Below are 17618 nucleotides of genomic sequence, written 5' to 3' on the forward strand. Positions count from 1 at the left end.
CTCAGTGCTTTGCGATGACCTGGAGGGGTGGGTTAGGGAGGGTGGGACTGAGGCTCAAGAGGGAGGGGATATGGGGACATGTGTATGCCTTTGGCTATTTTGCTTTGTTGTGCAACAGAAACTAACACAGTATTGTGAAGCAATTATACTCCAATAAAGATCTATTTAAAAAAACAGTGCTTAGACCTAGAATAGTATTTGGTACCTATATCTGTGTGAACTCTAGAATTTAAGTAGCCAATGACTTTGTCGTTACTATTATGGGATGTTAACATTTGAAAACAAGGAGTGGCTAGAACCTAGTGGTGCCAGTGATTGTCATGTTAGTGATGTTAAGGGGAAAAAACACAGTTTATTCAGGCTCAACTTTAACTTCTGGTATTCTGTGACTGAAAACATCAGATTGAGCATTTGTTCTCCTGTATCCTTCTTGCTTAGTTTTGTGTTTATTTAATTATAAATGAGAGAAAAGTATACAGTCGGACTAAAACAGATGAACAATTTGTAAACTGTTCATGGGAGTTTGCATTTTTCTCTGCTCAATATGGAGCAAGACTTTGATGGTTCAAGTTTGAATGGCATCTTTGAATGGACTTGTTCTTTTAGTGGGTGTTGTTTGGTACCTCTGACCAAGAGAGAAAATAGAGAACAGAGCAGTATCCCCTATGGATAGCCTCCCAGAGTGCTGAGAAATTATGGGCTCTCAGTAGATGATTGACTGGTTACCTGAACGAGATTCAGTTTAAGGGACATGACAATACCTTTAGAAAATGGGAGGCAAAACTCTCAACGAATGCTTAGCCATGAAAACCTGATTCTTTAGCTTGATTGTATGGAACGGATAATTGGGATGACCTTGAGGATGAGCTGACATTTTGGCCAGTTATCTGCTAAGCTGAGTAGGACCCACACTAGGTATGCCACATATTTAGGCATCTTTTCCTAGCCTGTTGCATCTGCTTTCTTGATAACTCTTCGCCTCCTTTTGAGGAGCTGCCTTCATAATTGGTTTTAGGATTATCTGGACCAGATTATGTGGTTTGAGGGGCACTGGTTTTTTCTCTTCGTAGTTATAACCTTTCCAGACTTGACCTTCAGTCTTTAGGGTGCTGTTCAGAATTTTATTGTTCCCCTTGAAGATATTTTCTCATAGTGCTTCTCACATGCTTCCTACATTGGTTTCCCTGCTATATGATGTGCTCCTTGAGAGTGGGAATAGGATTTCTGAATGTCTGTAATCTCAGCATCTCCACTGGTACTTGACATATGTAGACACTAGGCTTCAGATTGAACAGACAAATATTCATTAATTTGCAAACATATTGTAATGGCTGTTGAAAGTTAATGTGGATGAAGGTAATGAGAAATAATATTGGTACCGCTACTGGAAATGGTAGTAGAAAACAGAAGGGTAGGTTGGAAGGACAAACTTTGTTGCTATAAACAGAATTTGACTTGGCCAACTGTAAGGGCATCTACAACAAGAAAAAATGCTGATGGTAATAATTTCTGCTTAATTTCCCCTTGATTTATTAACCTGGTTACTAACTGATTTGGTTGTATGAGAGACAGTGAACTTACATCATCCATTTCTCTTTTAGGACTTTTCATTTAGCAAATAAGGAAAGAAATTGAGATTAGAAATCACTTGTTAAGTTATGAAGAGAAGCTGGGGCTAGGAGGACCAAACACAAATAAAAAAGACAGACATTTTTAAATCGTGTAATTATTGGTTGAATGAGTATTGTCTATTAAAATCCTACAGGTGTATATTGCAATATATACCATTTCTCTTCTAGTCTGAATGTGTAGAGAAACAATCCGCCACCTCCTTTGAATCCCATCTAGCAATGAGGGCCATGGAGCAAGCAGACAATGACATCTACCCAGCTGCCAGGATTGTGCAATAAATGAAGCAGCCCCTCAAAAACCTCTGAATGGATTGCCGATTTTTATTATGTTTAAGGCAGGCAGTAATTTCAGTTTTCAATTCCATTAAGTAATAATAGTTATTAATTAGTAAATTAGGCCACTGGGTTCTAGAGGTGAGCTAACAGAATGATTAAAAAGGAGAGCGCGAAAATTCACAGATAGTGCTCAGGTTTCGTAGAAGCCTGCCACGATTGAGAGTTTATGTTTGTACATCTCTTCAGAATGAATTGCTGCCCTTAAGAGCAACTTGCATTGCCTACAGTGCTGTCTGTTCAGTAATTGCAGCAAAGAGAGGTACTGCACCATACATTGTCGTAAAGATGTCAAGAAATGAAGGGAGATGGTCGAGGGCTCAGCTTCTAATACTTACATTTTAAATCTGGGGACATTAAATCCAGGGAGGAGAATTCCTGAGGTTCCCCCCCGCACACCAACAAAGTGCTTAGACATTTCTTGAGTAAAGGCTCTGACATCATCTCCAGGGAGGATTTCTGGACTCCAGGTAGGTCTAATTCATTTTAGAGGCTAATTTTCTGGCTTTATATTTCAAACATGATAGCCTTAATGGAGGTTTGTGGACTGTGTTTAAAAGTACTTTTTATAGCTGTACCTGGATAATAACAAAATCCCTGAAATAGCATTGAAACTCCTTAAGGACTTGAAAGGCTAAAACTAAAGTTTATCTTGTAGGGTTCTAGACGGCAAAAAATGCAGGTAACGTACATTAAGGCTGTCAGAGTGTATTCCTGATACGAAAAGAAATAGTTGAAAAGTGGAAATATCAGTCAAGCTTATTCTTAAGATTCACAGTGTAGCTTTTTGCTGGTGTTTAACGTGATTTTTTTTTTTTTTTTTTTTTTGCGGTACGTGGGCCTCTCACTGTTGTGGCCTCTCCCGTTGCGGAGCACAGGCTCCGGATGCGCAGGCTCAGCGGCCATGGCTCACGGGCCCAGCCGCTCCGCGGCATGTGGGATCTTCCCAGACCGGGGCACGAACCCGTGTCCCCTGCATCGGCTGGCGGACTCTCAACCATTGCGCCACCAGGGAAGCCTTAACGTGATTTTTAAAAAACAAATGGAGACAAACCAGATTTATGTATAAATATAGACTATATCTATAGTGGCAAAGTTAATTAAAGCATTAAGACAGATCCCAGACTCCTCTTTTTAAGAAAAATAGCATTTCTATTAAAATTAGCTCTTGCTTGTATTTTATTTAAATGAAAAACTGATAAATTTTACTTTTCTTATGTAGAAATAAGCATTACTTGAGACTTTAAGACAAATTTCCCTATCCAATTTTTCTTTCCATCTGAACACTCTCCCTGCCTTATCATTATTTTTGTTCCCTCCTTAGAGATTCATGTTGCAAGGTTTTTCCCCTCCATTTTTTCTTTTCTTTCTACTTTTCTTTTTTCCTTTTCTTAAGATTTACCTTTAGAGTCATCATGGTGTACTGGAAAGAGTGGTTTTTAGTCTGATAAACACTAGGTTAAACCCTTGACTCCACTTCTCACTAGTTATTTTTACCTTGAGAAAATTGATCAACCTCTCTGAGCTTCTGTTTCCTCCTCTGTAATGTGGGGAATATAAAACACTTACCTCACATAGCGGTTTCAAGTTTGCTGTCATGCAAAAATGCTTATTTTTGGACTAAAGAAAGGAAAATCTTTGGAACTGTTTAGTTGGCATATAGACAAAAGTTTTTGTACCAGTACTTGTGTTAGACTGGATTAACTAAGACAATTATTTGAGAGGTAATAGACTTTGTAGGTATGAGCACTGAGATTGAGTATTTAACTGTGGTAGTTGACAGTTTGTGTGTACTTCATATATGTAAGTTCCTTTCCCACCTTCCTGACCCTATTCTCATACAGACCTCCAGCCTACACTTATGTACCTCTAGTTTCCACATAAGAGTGTAAATTTCCATATTATGTCATCTGGCTCCATTCCATTGTTTTCTTTTTAATGTTAATATATTAGGAAATCTCATCTGCCACGAGAATGAATGTCAGACCTGTCCACTGGGTTTTGTTATTTGGAACCCTCATCTAATTTTGAGTCTATAATGTAAAAATATATAACTTAATTTCCATTGGTGGAAGATTAAGCATAGTTTTAGAAAGAATGTTGTAAAACACACTGGAAAGAGAGGAAGGAAGGATTGATAGAGTTAAACTGACACAAGAGTTTCAAATAAGATTGAAATAAGATCAAGTTCATCAATGTTCATTGTAAAAAGCCAACCTAATCTTGTCCTTAAATAACCCACCAACCAACCAATAAAACAAACAAACAAAACTCAGAATGATCAAGAAATTAGGTTTAATATTTGAATGTCAACCCTTTTTTCATCAATTGATTAGGAAGGACAAATGTCTCCATCTGTATCTAAGGATGTGACAAGGATCTAAGGATGTGTAAGTTCCTATGGAGCTCACCCAAGGCTGTAAGGGAAGTTCAGCAAAGAAGCAGACTAGACTGAAAAAGCATTTGAAGGTTAAGATGCTCTCCAGGAATCTCTGCTTCAGTCATTACTATCACTGAACTTTTCTGCCTTTAAGGGTTTGTAATATCTAAATTCAAATTATTCCATCTGTATCTAAAGCTACTCTGTGATTGTTTTCAACCACCAGCATAATGCAGTTTTCTTTTTCCTGTCACCTCAAATCATCACCTATGACACAGCATTGTGCAGGGAGCACAAGCCCGGAGCTCTCATTCAAGGTCGCCTGAAGCCCTCCATAGTGAGACATTTTGAATGACTTAGAATGATTTTAACTAGATATGTTTGTAGCTGTCTGACTCCAACCCACATGGTTCAGGGAGGCTCAGTTTCTTTTCTATATTAATAGCTTATTGAGCAAATATACTATGCCAGACTACATACACATGTGTTTTTTCTTTTTTTCAATGAACTCAGTTATCTTGAAAACCCAATGAAAAATGTTTCTATTATCTTTGCCTGTTTGCATTTCAAAAACTGTAAGAATGCATTGATTTTTGAGACAATTATTGGGGCTTATAGAACTTATCCTCCTGCTTGGATGTGTCTTTTAGAATTAAAGGGTTCATTAGATGTCCCAAGGGGAGTTTTCATATTCCAGGACAGAAAAGAGATACCATGGGTTATGGAAATGGCTCTGTCAAATGTGATGTAAAATACTGGTGAAAACTGACAATTGCAGTGGAACATCTGAAGTTGTGACCTGTGTGAGATTATCTCTAAAACATTCAGGAATCCTAATAAGCTGCATTTTCAAAATTTCTTTACATATCATGGCTTATATTTGATACTTAATTGTACAGCAATTAAGCTATTGTGCCAAGTAGAGCATGTACTCAACCCCTCCCAGGCACAGGGAGCAAAACAAAGACATTTTGAGGCATTTAGCTTGTATCTGATAAAATAAGCCTGACACAGATGAAACAATTAGAAAATTGTTGAACCACACAGTGAGTGACTAATCAGTATAGAAAGAGATAGATCAGTGTGGGATGTTAATAGTAGATGATGACTTCCTGAAGGAGAAAAAAATTAAAGTAAGTGTTGGCATTTAAATAGAGAGGAAAAGAGGTTTGGGACATTTCACTGTGGGAAAATAGCATGAGCAGAAGCCTAGAAATAAAAATGGACAGTGTGAGCCAGCTTAACTAAGAGGGAAGTGAGAATTGAGAAACAGTAGAAATAATTTGAACGAAGTAAGAAGAAATCAATTTCTAGAAGGTCTTGTAAATCAGCCAATGAAGTTTGAGACTGATACCATGGGTAATAGGAAGCTTGTCCAAAACATTTTTAGGAGTGATGCAGCATATATGACAGTGGTATTTCTATAGTGTTACTATGATAGCGTATGCCAATGCATTGAGGTTCTCAGGTGTGCGGTTTTGAGTAACTATACAACAGCATAGAGAAAAAAAAACATAAAATGATTGTGGAACTCTCATTATTCTTTGGAGAATTTTGTGAAAAATGGGAATGGGAATGGCATAAGAAGATAGGAAATAGGTAAATGTTCTGAGAACAAAAACTTAGGAAATGTGCATTCTGGAAACATGTTAGTAAGTTCCATATCTTAGAAGTTTCAGAATTAATTTTTAAATTTCCATCTTGTGAAAAATAATCTTTAAAAAAGCTATCAGTATTGAAGCCTTCACGGGTTCACTAAAAACAAGTGATGACAGATGAGAGGTATTTTAGTTTTTGATAGCAATTCTATGCCACTAAGTGTTAATCTCGTGTTGTAGGAAAGGATCTGATACATGGTAGCAGCATAATAAATGAATGTTACACTGTGGCTTAAATGAGTCTGAGGAACAGGTTTTTCTAAATCTAGATTTTTCAAGATCTCTGATTATATTCTACAGGGAAAAGACAAAGAAGTGTGTAGAAGACAGTTTTACCATTAGGTCAGCCCATTCCTTGTTGACTCGTCATAGTGTTTTCATTAATACATCAATTCGAGTTAGGAATGTCATATTCAGCGCCAAGAAACAGGTCGTGTTCTTGGTCCTGTCTCCCCAGCATTTCTATTAAGGGTTTCCATGTTGCAAAAAATGGAATGTGTATCACATTTGTATGGGTGGCACCAAGTTGCAAGGTTTGGCTCTATATTTGTTGACAGATTCAAGGTAAGAAAAGATTTAAACAGGCTAGAGCGATAGCACCCCCAAATAGTTAAATGCATAGCTTGAATCAAGGAGTGTGACTGGGCTGCAAGAACCAAGAGGGTAGAGAGAACTTTTTTTTTTTTTTTTTTTGCGGTACACGGGCCTCTCATGGTTGTGGCCTCTCCCGTTGTGGAGCACAGGCTCTGGATGCACAGGCTCAGCGGCCATGGCTCACGGGCCCAGCCGCTCTGCGGCATGTGGGATCTTCCCAGACCGGGGCTCGAACCCACGTCCCCTGCATTGGCAGGCGGACTCTCAACCACTGTGCCACCAGGGAAGCCCCTAGAGAGAACTTTAGTGGCAGCGTAAAGATCAGCCCAGGAATTTACCACTCGAGTCAGGGACGGGCTCAGGAGACATGTCTGGTTTCACACAGAAGAGAGGAGGGTCCTCTGGAGAAAAGAGGCCCCAATTAATTATGTCACAACTTCTCTCTTCCTGGAGGTGGAGGTGGAGAACCCACAGTTGGCCTATGTTAAACTGGCACTGCGAGTTGTTGCCATAAGGTCCATTTTAGTCCCTGTTCATTTATTAAGTGGAGTTGCTCTCCACTCAGAGTTGATTACTATATAAATAATTGAAGCTCCCCCAATGTGACGATTAAGAGAAGGCAGCTCTAACGGGACCCCTTCCCATTAGCCACAGGAAGGCAGAAGACATGCATTGATTGAATACAAATGAGAACCATTTGCATTGGTTCCAGCCACTCTTTTTCTATCCCTCTATGGACAAGGATTGGTTCCAGGCCACCCTTCAGCAGGAGAACGTCTGGTCATGACGGTCCAAGGAAACTTGTCTTTCCCTGGTGAGATAGCACTGGGTTATCCTCAGACCTTAAGCTCCAGACTGATAGCCCCTACTTATATTATGTGCCAGGCAGTTTATTCACATACTCTCCATTGCCTTGTGGTAGCTCTCCTCTTCATTCTTGGGATCTTTCCCCCAAACATACTTTCCTTCTAATTCCCTTTAGATATTCTGAGTCATATAGTATTATGATCCATCTACACCTGTCCTTGAGAAACATCTCAGGCCTCTGCTCAGAAACTCATCCATTTATACCAAGTCTATCCATCTTGTCTCTCTCTCTCTCTGAGTTTTATGAGGTAAATAGTTGTCTAATTTAAATAAGTGAATTAATGAAATTCACCATTCCCCTCTCCCCATACCCACCTTTCCCAGCATTCTCTGCTTTAGGAGGAAAATGATGCACCTCTGTGTGGCAGGGCCGTCCTTTACATAGTGTTAAAGGGAGGACCTTGATACTGTAGCACCTTAATACACTATGAGGTGGGTCGGAGGGTGGGCTGGCAGCAACTAGAACAGGTATGGCACGTGGTGAGCATTCAGTATATATTTAGGAAGTAGATGAATTATGATATGACTCCCACTCTTTTCTGTCTTTTTACCTGTATGAACTGTGACTAATGTCCTCACTAGTTTTCCTAACAATCACCCACACCAAGATAAGATTTCTTTTTTCCAGAAAAAAAAATTGTCTCATAAGAGAGTTAGCAGGACGTTTATCTTGCCGGTGTTGAAACAATGACCTAGAAATAATTTTTCTAAAAATATCTGACAATTTTCTGAGCAGAACTTGAATTTCAAGAGCTACAACGCATTCTGGAGGGATGTCTCCCTCTCCGTGCCCCTAATGGAATGGGTGTTGAGGCTTCCAAACCATCCCACCAGTCCAATAGGAGAAACCGTTTTCAAGGCTCTAGTATGTGCCAGTTACTTCACAAGGTGCTTTGCATACACTATTGATTTAATCTTTAAAATAACCCAATTAGGTAGCTATTATTTTCATCCTGAAGATGAGAACACAGGCTTATAAATACTGTGTCCTAGGTCACAAAACTAGGTAAGCAACGGAGCAGGGGTTACAAACAAGTGGTCTGACATTTTGGTCTTTCCGGGAGAGCGGTGGAGCTGAGCCAGGGTGCCTGGATTCAGACCTGGCTCTGCCACTTACCATCTGTGAACTTAGTCAATGCGTGTAACCCCGCTGCACTTCAATTTCACTGTGAGAAAATTGTGGAAGGTAATATATTTATTCACAGGGTTATCCTAGGATTCAATTACTTAGTTCATGTAAAATATTTAGAATAATGCTTGGAACATAATAAGCACTTAATATATCTTAAAGATTATTATTCAAATTTATGTAGAACTAGCACTCAGTATCTTGTAATTTAGCAATAAATAATTTAATAATTCTTTGTTTTATTCTCTATGGTGTTATATCAGGAATTAGATGACTTCATGAAGGAGTCACTTAATAAACTGTAAACTCCTTAAGGACTGGGTCCTTTGTGCACTTTGAAAAACTAGAGGATTACTCAGTGAATATTAGACACACAATTAACACTTATGGATAGGGATTTAAAAGCATGAATGATCCAATCTACTACCCTCCCCAAACAATGCCTTTCTTACATTCTAGTAGAATTTTATAGTTTACAATGTGATTCGCAGACTTAAAAAGAATTTCCACAGCCACCACTGCAAAGTATGTACCTGTATCCTCCATATCACAGACAGAACGCTAAACTTCAGGATGGCCACTGGATTTGCTTTTCTCACGTGATGAGGAATGCAGAACTTCGCAGTAACTGGCGTTGTCTTGCTGGCTTGACAAGGTTAGAGGTTAGATTTGTCTCTGTTGTCATTTTCTTGATTTGTCCTTCATGGTCACAATGTCGCAGCTCTACTTCTGGCCAGGATCTTAACATTTAAGGCGGTAGAAGGGGAAAGTTTCACATAAGCTTCATCGTTCATTGTCCTTTTATATGAAGGAAGAAAAGTTTCTCTAGGGCCTCCTAACATCCCAGAAAAATTTCTTCACATGTCATGGGCAGCCCCTCATTTTAGGGAAACCTGGGGAAGGGAGATGCTTGGCTTTCTCACCTTTAGAGGGAGCAGTAGCAAGGTAGAGCTACCAATAGCTTTTGGTAGTTTCTGCCAATAATCTTTTTTTTTTTTTTTTTTTTTTTTTTTTTTTTTTTTTTGGTGGTACGCGGGCCTCTCACTGTAGTGGCCTCTCCCCTTGCGGAGCACAGGCTCCGGACGCGCAGGCTCAGCGGCCATGGCTCACGGGCCCAGCCGCTCCGCAGCCTGTGGGATCTTCCCGGACCGGGGCACGAACCCATGTCCTCTGCATCGGCAGGCGGACTCTCAACCACTGCGCCACCAGGGAAGCCCCAATAATCATTTTTAATACTAACACTGCTACTCCTACAATTGCTACTTCTGCTGCTACTACTAAAGATTTTACCCTCACAAATGTTGTAGACTAATTTGCTGTCCCTTTAGTTCATGAAAAAATGAGAAATGACAAGATGTTTCCTGGCATTGGCGAAGATAAGTTGATATTTGAAGGTGAAAATAAGCATCCTCAACCCCACTGCTGCCCTTTGACAGAAGAAAATGCTGACTAACATCTGGGACCTTTAGAAACACTTCACTCCTAAGTTTGTATTCAGTTGGGAGCTGAGTGAGTCAGGGCCTGTATGTTTATGAGCTACTGGTAATGTGATAATTGGAATTACCCCCAGTTTGAAATAAGAAGCTCAGACGAAGCTTGTGAGGATTTCTAAAGGATATAGTTTGACCTAGGTGGGCCTCAAACAGTACCTAAGAGGGAGAAGATGGAATAAATATGAGCAGAGTTGAGGCACTACCAGTCACAGTTCTTTCACTCTGAAGTGGCTTCTGGGGAAGTGAGCAGAGCCCCTGGGGCCATTCTCACCAAATATAAATAGATTTCCAACTTCAACCCTGGAGGCAGGGCCCTACAAGTACAGAGGATGGAAACAAAATCTCTGTGTTTCACTAACACAATAAACTTACATAGATGAATTGGATAAAACTACATTAGCATGTATTCAAAGGATGGGCTTGAGATAACTTTATTTTCATCCATCAGCCATTTCCCCTCACAAACCCTTCTTGCCCTCCGCATAGTTCCAGAAAGATGATCATATGGATGTGGTCTGTTTGGGGAAGTAAAGAATCCAGGACACAGGATAAGTCTGGAGGTTGAGGGGGAGGGATAAGATGGAACTGAATCGACTCTGGCTTCCTGCCCAAGCTGGCATGAGCTGGTAGCTCAGATCAGTTTGAATCCAATGTCCCCTAGGAGTTCTGCAGCCACTCTAGTGTTTGTGTCCCAATGCATCAGCAGTTTTGGAAGTTAAGGCTGGATATTAGAAATGGGCAAGTAAAGAGAACTCATCTGTTTATTGAATATTTGGGAATGGGAAGAAAGCAAGAAAACACACACAATCACCCTATTATTTGGAAGCTGAGTGGCCAGTGGTGGTGTTCTTGCTTCACAGCTATGGTGCTAGCAGACCCAGCTGAGCTAGACCTGCTGTGTTTTGTCTTTCGCTTACATCTGAAAATATCTGCAAATGTTTGGCACTTGGGGAAATGCCTTTTGGCCAAGTACATTTTTTCTTAATATAAAATGAGAAAGAGAGAGAAGAAGAAGGGGTGAGGGAGGAAGGGGGGAAGGAAGGAAAAAGAGAGAAAGAGAAAAGAGCTTAATTCAGAGGAAGGTAAAAGGGAACTTAACTTGATCTGTCAGCTTCGTATATACTTAACTCATCACAATGGGTTAGTGTTGGGCCCTTTAAGGTCTAAAGGTCTAAAATACAGTGAGCTTCCATGGACGTTCCTTTTCCCAGAGAACAGGCCATCTGTGACAGGTTGATGGTTCAGGATATTGGTCCCAAAGCTAAGATTCACCAAGTTTGGCTGAAGGCAAAACCTCTTCTCTTCTGCTCATTATCAAACAGTTACACTGCATGCAGTTGGCCATTCAGTTGTCTCCTAACACCTTGCATTGCCATCTTATAAATGCTGCTGCTTTGTTGAAACACCTGTAGAGTTTCTTGGCTTCTGAACACCATTTGATCACACAGCAGGAGTAAGGAAGGCTCATCTGCCTCTTGGCAACATAGGTGAGGACATACTGAGCACTGGGTTACCCCTTCACTTAGCATGGCAGTCCTGTGGGTAAGGGTGCTTCCCTGCCCTGGACATAAAGAAGTGAGAATCAGCCGCTTGAAGCAAGAGGAAATCTATCACAGGCCTATACAGTCTTTCACTAGTAGACTAGTTACTAGGTTCAATAGTCTTTCCTTTTATCTTGTTGATGCTTCCCCTAGACATTGTTCTTCTTTCCCCTTGATTGTCTCCTCATAACACTATTCATTCCAGAACAATTTAATTCTAAGTCAAAGGTAACTTTGTGATTTTAGCCAAGGTAAAGGGAAGAAAACATAAAGTTGGAAATAAATACGGTGTTTGTGTCCTAAAAAGACATTGCCGGGAGCCGTGGTTATTAAACTTTTTGGTCTCAGGACTCCTTTACATTCTGAAAAATTACTGAGGACCTCATAGAACTTTTGTTTGTGTGATTTTATATATATATATATATATATATATATATGCATATATATATGCATATATATGTATATGTAGGCATGTGTATATCTGTATATCCATAGCTGTATCTGTGTATCTTTATCAGTATTTATCAATAAGTAGAACGGGAAAATTTAGCGTATATTATTACAAAACAAGACCACAAAGTATACGAATTTCTTGTTGTGTTTTCAGACAATTAGATATCCCCAAAGAAAATTAATTTTTGGATTTCAAAATAATGATATCTTGGATTATATTAAGGCTCACCAATGCTATAGCTAGTCTAAACGAAGATGGTTAGTAAGAGCACAGACGTAGTAAGGAAAAAAAACTGAGTTAATCCCTGAAAACTCACATGTTTTAGAGCAGTTTTAAATTCATAGCAAAATTAAGAGGAAGGAAAAGAGAGTTCCCATATACCCCCTGCTCTCATACGTGCCTAGCTTCCCCCATTATAAACATCTCTCACCAGAGTGGTACATTTGTTATCATTAATAAACTTAACATTGACACGTGTAAGTTACAATCAGCATAATAGATGTTAAAATTTTTCTCATAATTAGTATAAGCAGTGTTCAGGACATACGGATTAGCTAGAAACACTCTACAGTATTTTCACACTTTCATGAACAGAACATAGAGTATAGACTCTAACCTCTAAGGCCTCCAGCCATTGTAATGGGACACTGAGACCATACAATAGTCTCTGACTGGAGGATTTTTGTTGTCTGTCTCCAACTAGAAATATAGCTGAATCCTGCCAACCAATCGATGTCTCATCTACATCTAGTGATCCTTTCAAGCAACCATATAAAGTAGACCATAGTCCTTCAGCTTGTAACACACACTGAATGACAGCTCTTGGCCTACTTGCTGATAAATGTTTAACTGGTCTGTGATTGGCTTTCACTGTAACACACCATCTGTATAATACCACCCTGGAGGATGAAGACTGCCTTGGCTTTCTAGGGCTGCCAAAACAAAATACCACAGACTGGGTGGCTTAAATGACAGAAATCTATTTTCCAAAAGTTCTGGAGGCTAGAAGTCCAAGATGAAGGTGTCGGCAGGGAAGTTTTCTTCTGAGGCCTCTCTTCTTGGCTTGCAGATGGCTGCCTTCTTGCTGTGTCCTCACATGGTTTTTCCTCTATGTATGCATGTTGCTGGTGTCTGGAGAGGAGCTGCCCAGAGGACCCTTCAAAGATGGACTTGCTGACCACTGCAGGGGGTACAGTGAGCAGACTGCTTAGCTGATGAGACCAACTTGTTGGATGTCCTGCCCCCTCTGGTGGCATCTCATACCACTGACCTAGTGAAGTGAGGGCATCAAGACCTGGCCATTTTGGCCCAGGGTGGAGACACTGACAGGCAAGTTTCTCTCCAGAACTCCTTCCTGGGGGAGCCATGGATTTGTTGGATCTGTAGAGCGGTTAGACTTCTTTCTCTGCCTAATTCTGCTTCTTACCCCCTTCTTTGATCCCTAACAAACATCTTACACCCAAACTTTGTTCAGGGTCCGCTTTTGGAGACCTTCACCTGTGTGAGGCTTCTCTTTCTATCTGATCATCTTATCTTTCTTTCCCACATTCCTTGAAGCAGTAGAGAGAGGATCTCTGGTAATAGCCTTCAAATTAATATCTAGTTTGCATAGAGTGTTTTAAATGTACACGACTTTTACATGTAACATTCTTTTTCATATTTATTCCATCAACAAGCGCAGAGGTGTGAGAGACACTTTCTGTTGACAGAAAGCCAACACTCTTTGGTAGGCCAGTGCTGACATTTTATAGATTCTGGGGAATTTTACCCCAAGACATCAAAGGGCAAGATCTAAGCTAGAGCCTGCTTTCTGCTTCTGAACCATGGTCAAAGAAGAAAAACTACTGAGAAGATTGTAAAGGAGGATAGGAGGTAGGTTGAGGGAAATGTACAGATAGTTTTTTGGGTTTTTCTTCCACTTTCCCAGGAGAAAAGGAACACTGAAATTCTAGCAACAGGAGACTTGTTTATGATGACAAAATGGCCTCTGAAGAAAAGTGCTAGTATATTTATTTAAGCAAAAGAAATATTTTCTTTCCATGGATATTCTTTCCTACATTGGTCACCTACTGCCAGGCACCCTTCTGTGTTTTCAGGGCATTGTCGCCATTCAATGCTACCGCATGTGTGAATCGCCATGCATGTGGGCTGAATCTATTTTAAGAGACCAGGGCAATCTGACACATATGAGGAAGTGACAGGCGTTTTACAAGAGGCTTAAATTCCTATGAAGGAATGAATGGCTTTGTCCTTGATCTGCTCGCTGAACTCTTTTTAATATTAATGTGCTACTTAAAAGTGCATCATTTGCCTCCAGAGCAGCTCTGTGGGCGGCATGAGAGCCCATGGGCAGGCTGCGGAGTCCAGAGTGAAGCTGCTGATTGCTATTTATCACACATGACTGCGGACTCCCAAGGATCAAAACTTTAAGCGCAACTTGGCAGGGAAGAGGGCTTTCCATCTATTCCCTGGCATTGAAACTCTAAGATTAGTGTGACCTAAGCCACCCCATTCTTGGAAAGATGCTAATATAATAACACTTTTTTTTAAAGGTCAAAACTTCAGATTCCTTTCGTTAGCTCCATCTCATGTATCTCCAAGTAGAACACAACTTTGTCGCTTCTTTTCAAACCATCATAACCGTGTTTTATAGCAGGCTCAAAATACTCTTTTTATTTCTACAAAGGCAACATACTGAACGACATGTTTCCAGCCAAATTTACGGACTACTTCTATTCCCACCTTCTTTCCGTGCTGCTAAAAAATATAGGATTAGGCTAGAGCCAGACAGATGCGATAACTACTGTTGGAAAGAAATATAGATTTTTAGATGGGAAGCTATATAGACACCAAGATAGATCCGTGAAAATGTGAGCTGAGTGGCTGAGCTTTAACTCAGCAGAAATACTTGTTCTATTTAGTGTTTGTTGTTCTCATATGGTAAATCTTAGAGAAAACAGTGCTAGAGACAGTGAAACCAGAGGTTTGTTATGACAATGAGTGTAGAACTGAAGAAGTGTTACAAGTCCCATATAATTGCCTGAGGGGAGCAGAGCTAATCCAGTGAAGCATCAGTCTAAACTCCACCGTGGGTTCAACAATTTGATCTGTTACCTTCCCCTGAGTATTCTTTTACTGTTTTGTTGGGGTGTTTCCATCTTATTCTAACATAAATAGTGCCCAGGAATCACGTTGACTTATTAAGAATAGGAATTTTTCTGAAAGAGAAAACAAAACCTGTTTAGGAATAGAACATGGTTATCCTTCCTTATGTTTATAGACTAAAGTAAGCAGACTTTTTCCTCCAAAACGTAGCAAGATGCCCCTACTTTAGAGCAGGGTTGTTGTTCATGCATTCATTTATTCATTCATTCATGGATAAAGCATTTATTAAGCCTGCATTACAGGGTCTGAGATTGGAGTAACACTGAGACTGAGTTCCTTAAAGTACCCCATTGCTTGTGCGAAAGCTTCAGTGGTTGATTAATTACTCCCATTATTTGCTCCTCCCTGTAACTATGAACTTTCCATGTGACCTTGGAGTATTCTCCCACACTGACTGAGCCTAGCCATGTGACTTCTTTGGCCAAAAGGATAATCACAAATATAAAGCAAACAGAGGCTTGAGAAGGCTTGTGGGATTGGACTTGCTCACTCTTTTTTCCCCCAATTTTACTGAGGAAAAATCAACCAATTATACTTGTATATATTTAAATTATACAACATGATGATTTGATATGCATACACATTACAGAATGATTACCAAGATCAAGATAATGAACACATCCATCATCCCACATAGTTAACTCTTGTGTGTGAGGTGAGAATGCTTAAGACCTACTCCCAGCAACTTTCAAATATACAATACCGTATTACTAACTATAGTCCCCATGCTGTACATTAGATCCTCAGAACTTATTCTTCTCACACTGAAAGTTTATGCCCTTTGACCTACATCTCCCCATTTTCTTTTTACCCATCTCCTGGCAACCCTCATCTACCTCTGTTTGTATGAAATCAGCTTTAAATTTTTTTTTTTTAGATTCCACAATATAAGTGATACCACACAGTATTTGTCTTTCTCTGTCTGGCTTATTTCATTTACCATAATGCCCTCCAGGCTCATCCATGTTTCCACAAATGGCAGGATTTTCTTCTTTGCTTTGTCTTTATAATATTCCATTATATATTCTTGGCTATTGTGAATAACGGAAGTACATATATATCTCCTTGATATCCTTTTTTTTTTTCATTTCCTTTGGATATATATCAGGAAGTAGGATTGCTGGATCATGTGATAGTTCTATTTTTAATGTTTTGAGGAACTTCTATACCCTTTTCCATAATGGTTGTACCAATTTACATTCTCACCAACAGTGTATAACAGCAGTCCTCAACCTTTCTGGCACCAGGGGCTGGTTTTGTGCAGGACAATTTTTCCATGGACAGAGGGCAGTGGGGAGGTGGGCAGGGGGGATGGTTCAGGTGGTAATGCGAGCAGTGGTTCAGGTGGTAATGTGAGGGATGGGGAGAAATGGGGAGCGGCAGATGAAGCTTCGCTTGCTCGCCTGCCACTCACCTCCTGCTGTACGGCCTGGTTCCTAACAGGCCATGGACTGGTACCAGTCTGTGGCCCAGGGGTTGAGGATTCCTGGTGTATAAGGTTCCCTTTGCACCACATCCTCACCAAAATTTGTTTTCTCTTGTCTTTTTGATAATAGCCATCCTAACAGGTGTGAGGTGATTTTGGCTTTAATTTGCATTTCCTTAATGGTTAATGATGTTGAGCAGCTTTTATGTATTGGCCATTTGTATGTCTTCTTTGGAAAAATGTCTGTTCAGGTTCTTTGCCCATCTTTAATTTGATCATTTGCTTTTTTCTTATTGAGTTGAATGGGTCATTGTATGTTTGGATATTAAATTCTTAGCAGATGGATGGTTTGGAGAAATTTTCTCCCATTTTGTAGGTTGCCTTTCCAATTTTTTGATTGTTTCCTTTGCTAGACATAGTCCCTTGCTATAGTCCCTTATTTATTTTAGCTTTTGTTGCTGTGCTTTTGCTGTTTTTTCCAAGAAATCAGAATTTAACCAAAGAGGTGAAAGATCTGAAAACTATAAGACACTGATAAAAGAAACTGAAAAATACACAAATAAATGAAAAAATATCCCATGTTCTTGGATTGGAAGAATACTATGAAAATGACCATACTACCCAAAGTGATATACAGGTTCAATGCAACCTCTATCAAAATTCCAATGGAATTATCACAGAAATAGAAAAAAACTATCCTAGAATTTGTATGGAACCACAAAAGTTTCCAAATAGCCAAAGAAATCTGGAGAAAAAAGAACAAAGCTGGATGCATCACATTTTCTGATATCAAAGTATATTACAAAGCTATGGCAATCAAAACATTATGGCACTGGAATAAAAAAATGGTAATCAAAACAGTATGCCACTGGAATAAAAAAAAAGAATAAAGAGCCCAGAAATAAACCTATGCATATACATGCAATTAATTGTTGATAGGGACTCCA

Source organism: Grampus griseus (genome assembly GCF_964374135.1).
Source record: "Grampus griseus genome assembly, chromosome: 15".
NCBI lineage: Eukaryota > Metazoa > Chordata > Mammalia > Artiodactyla > Delphinidae > Grampus > Grampus griseus.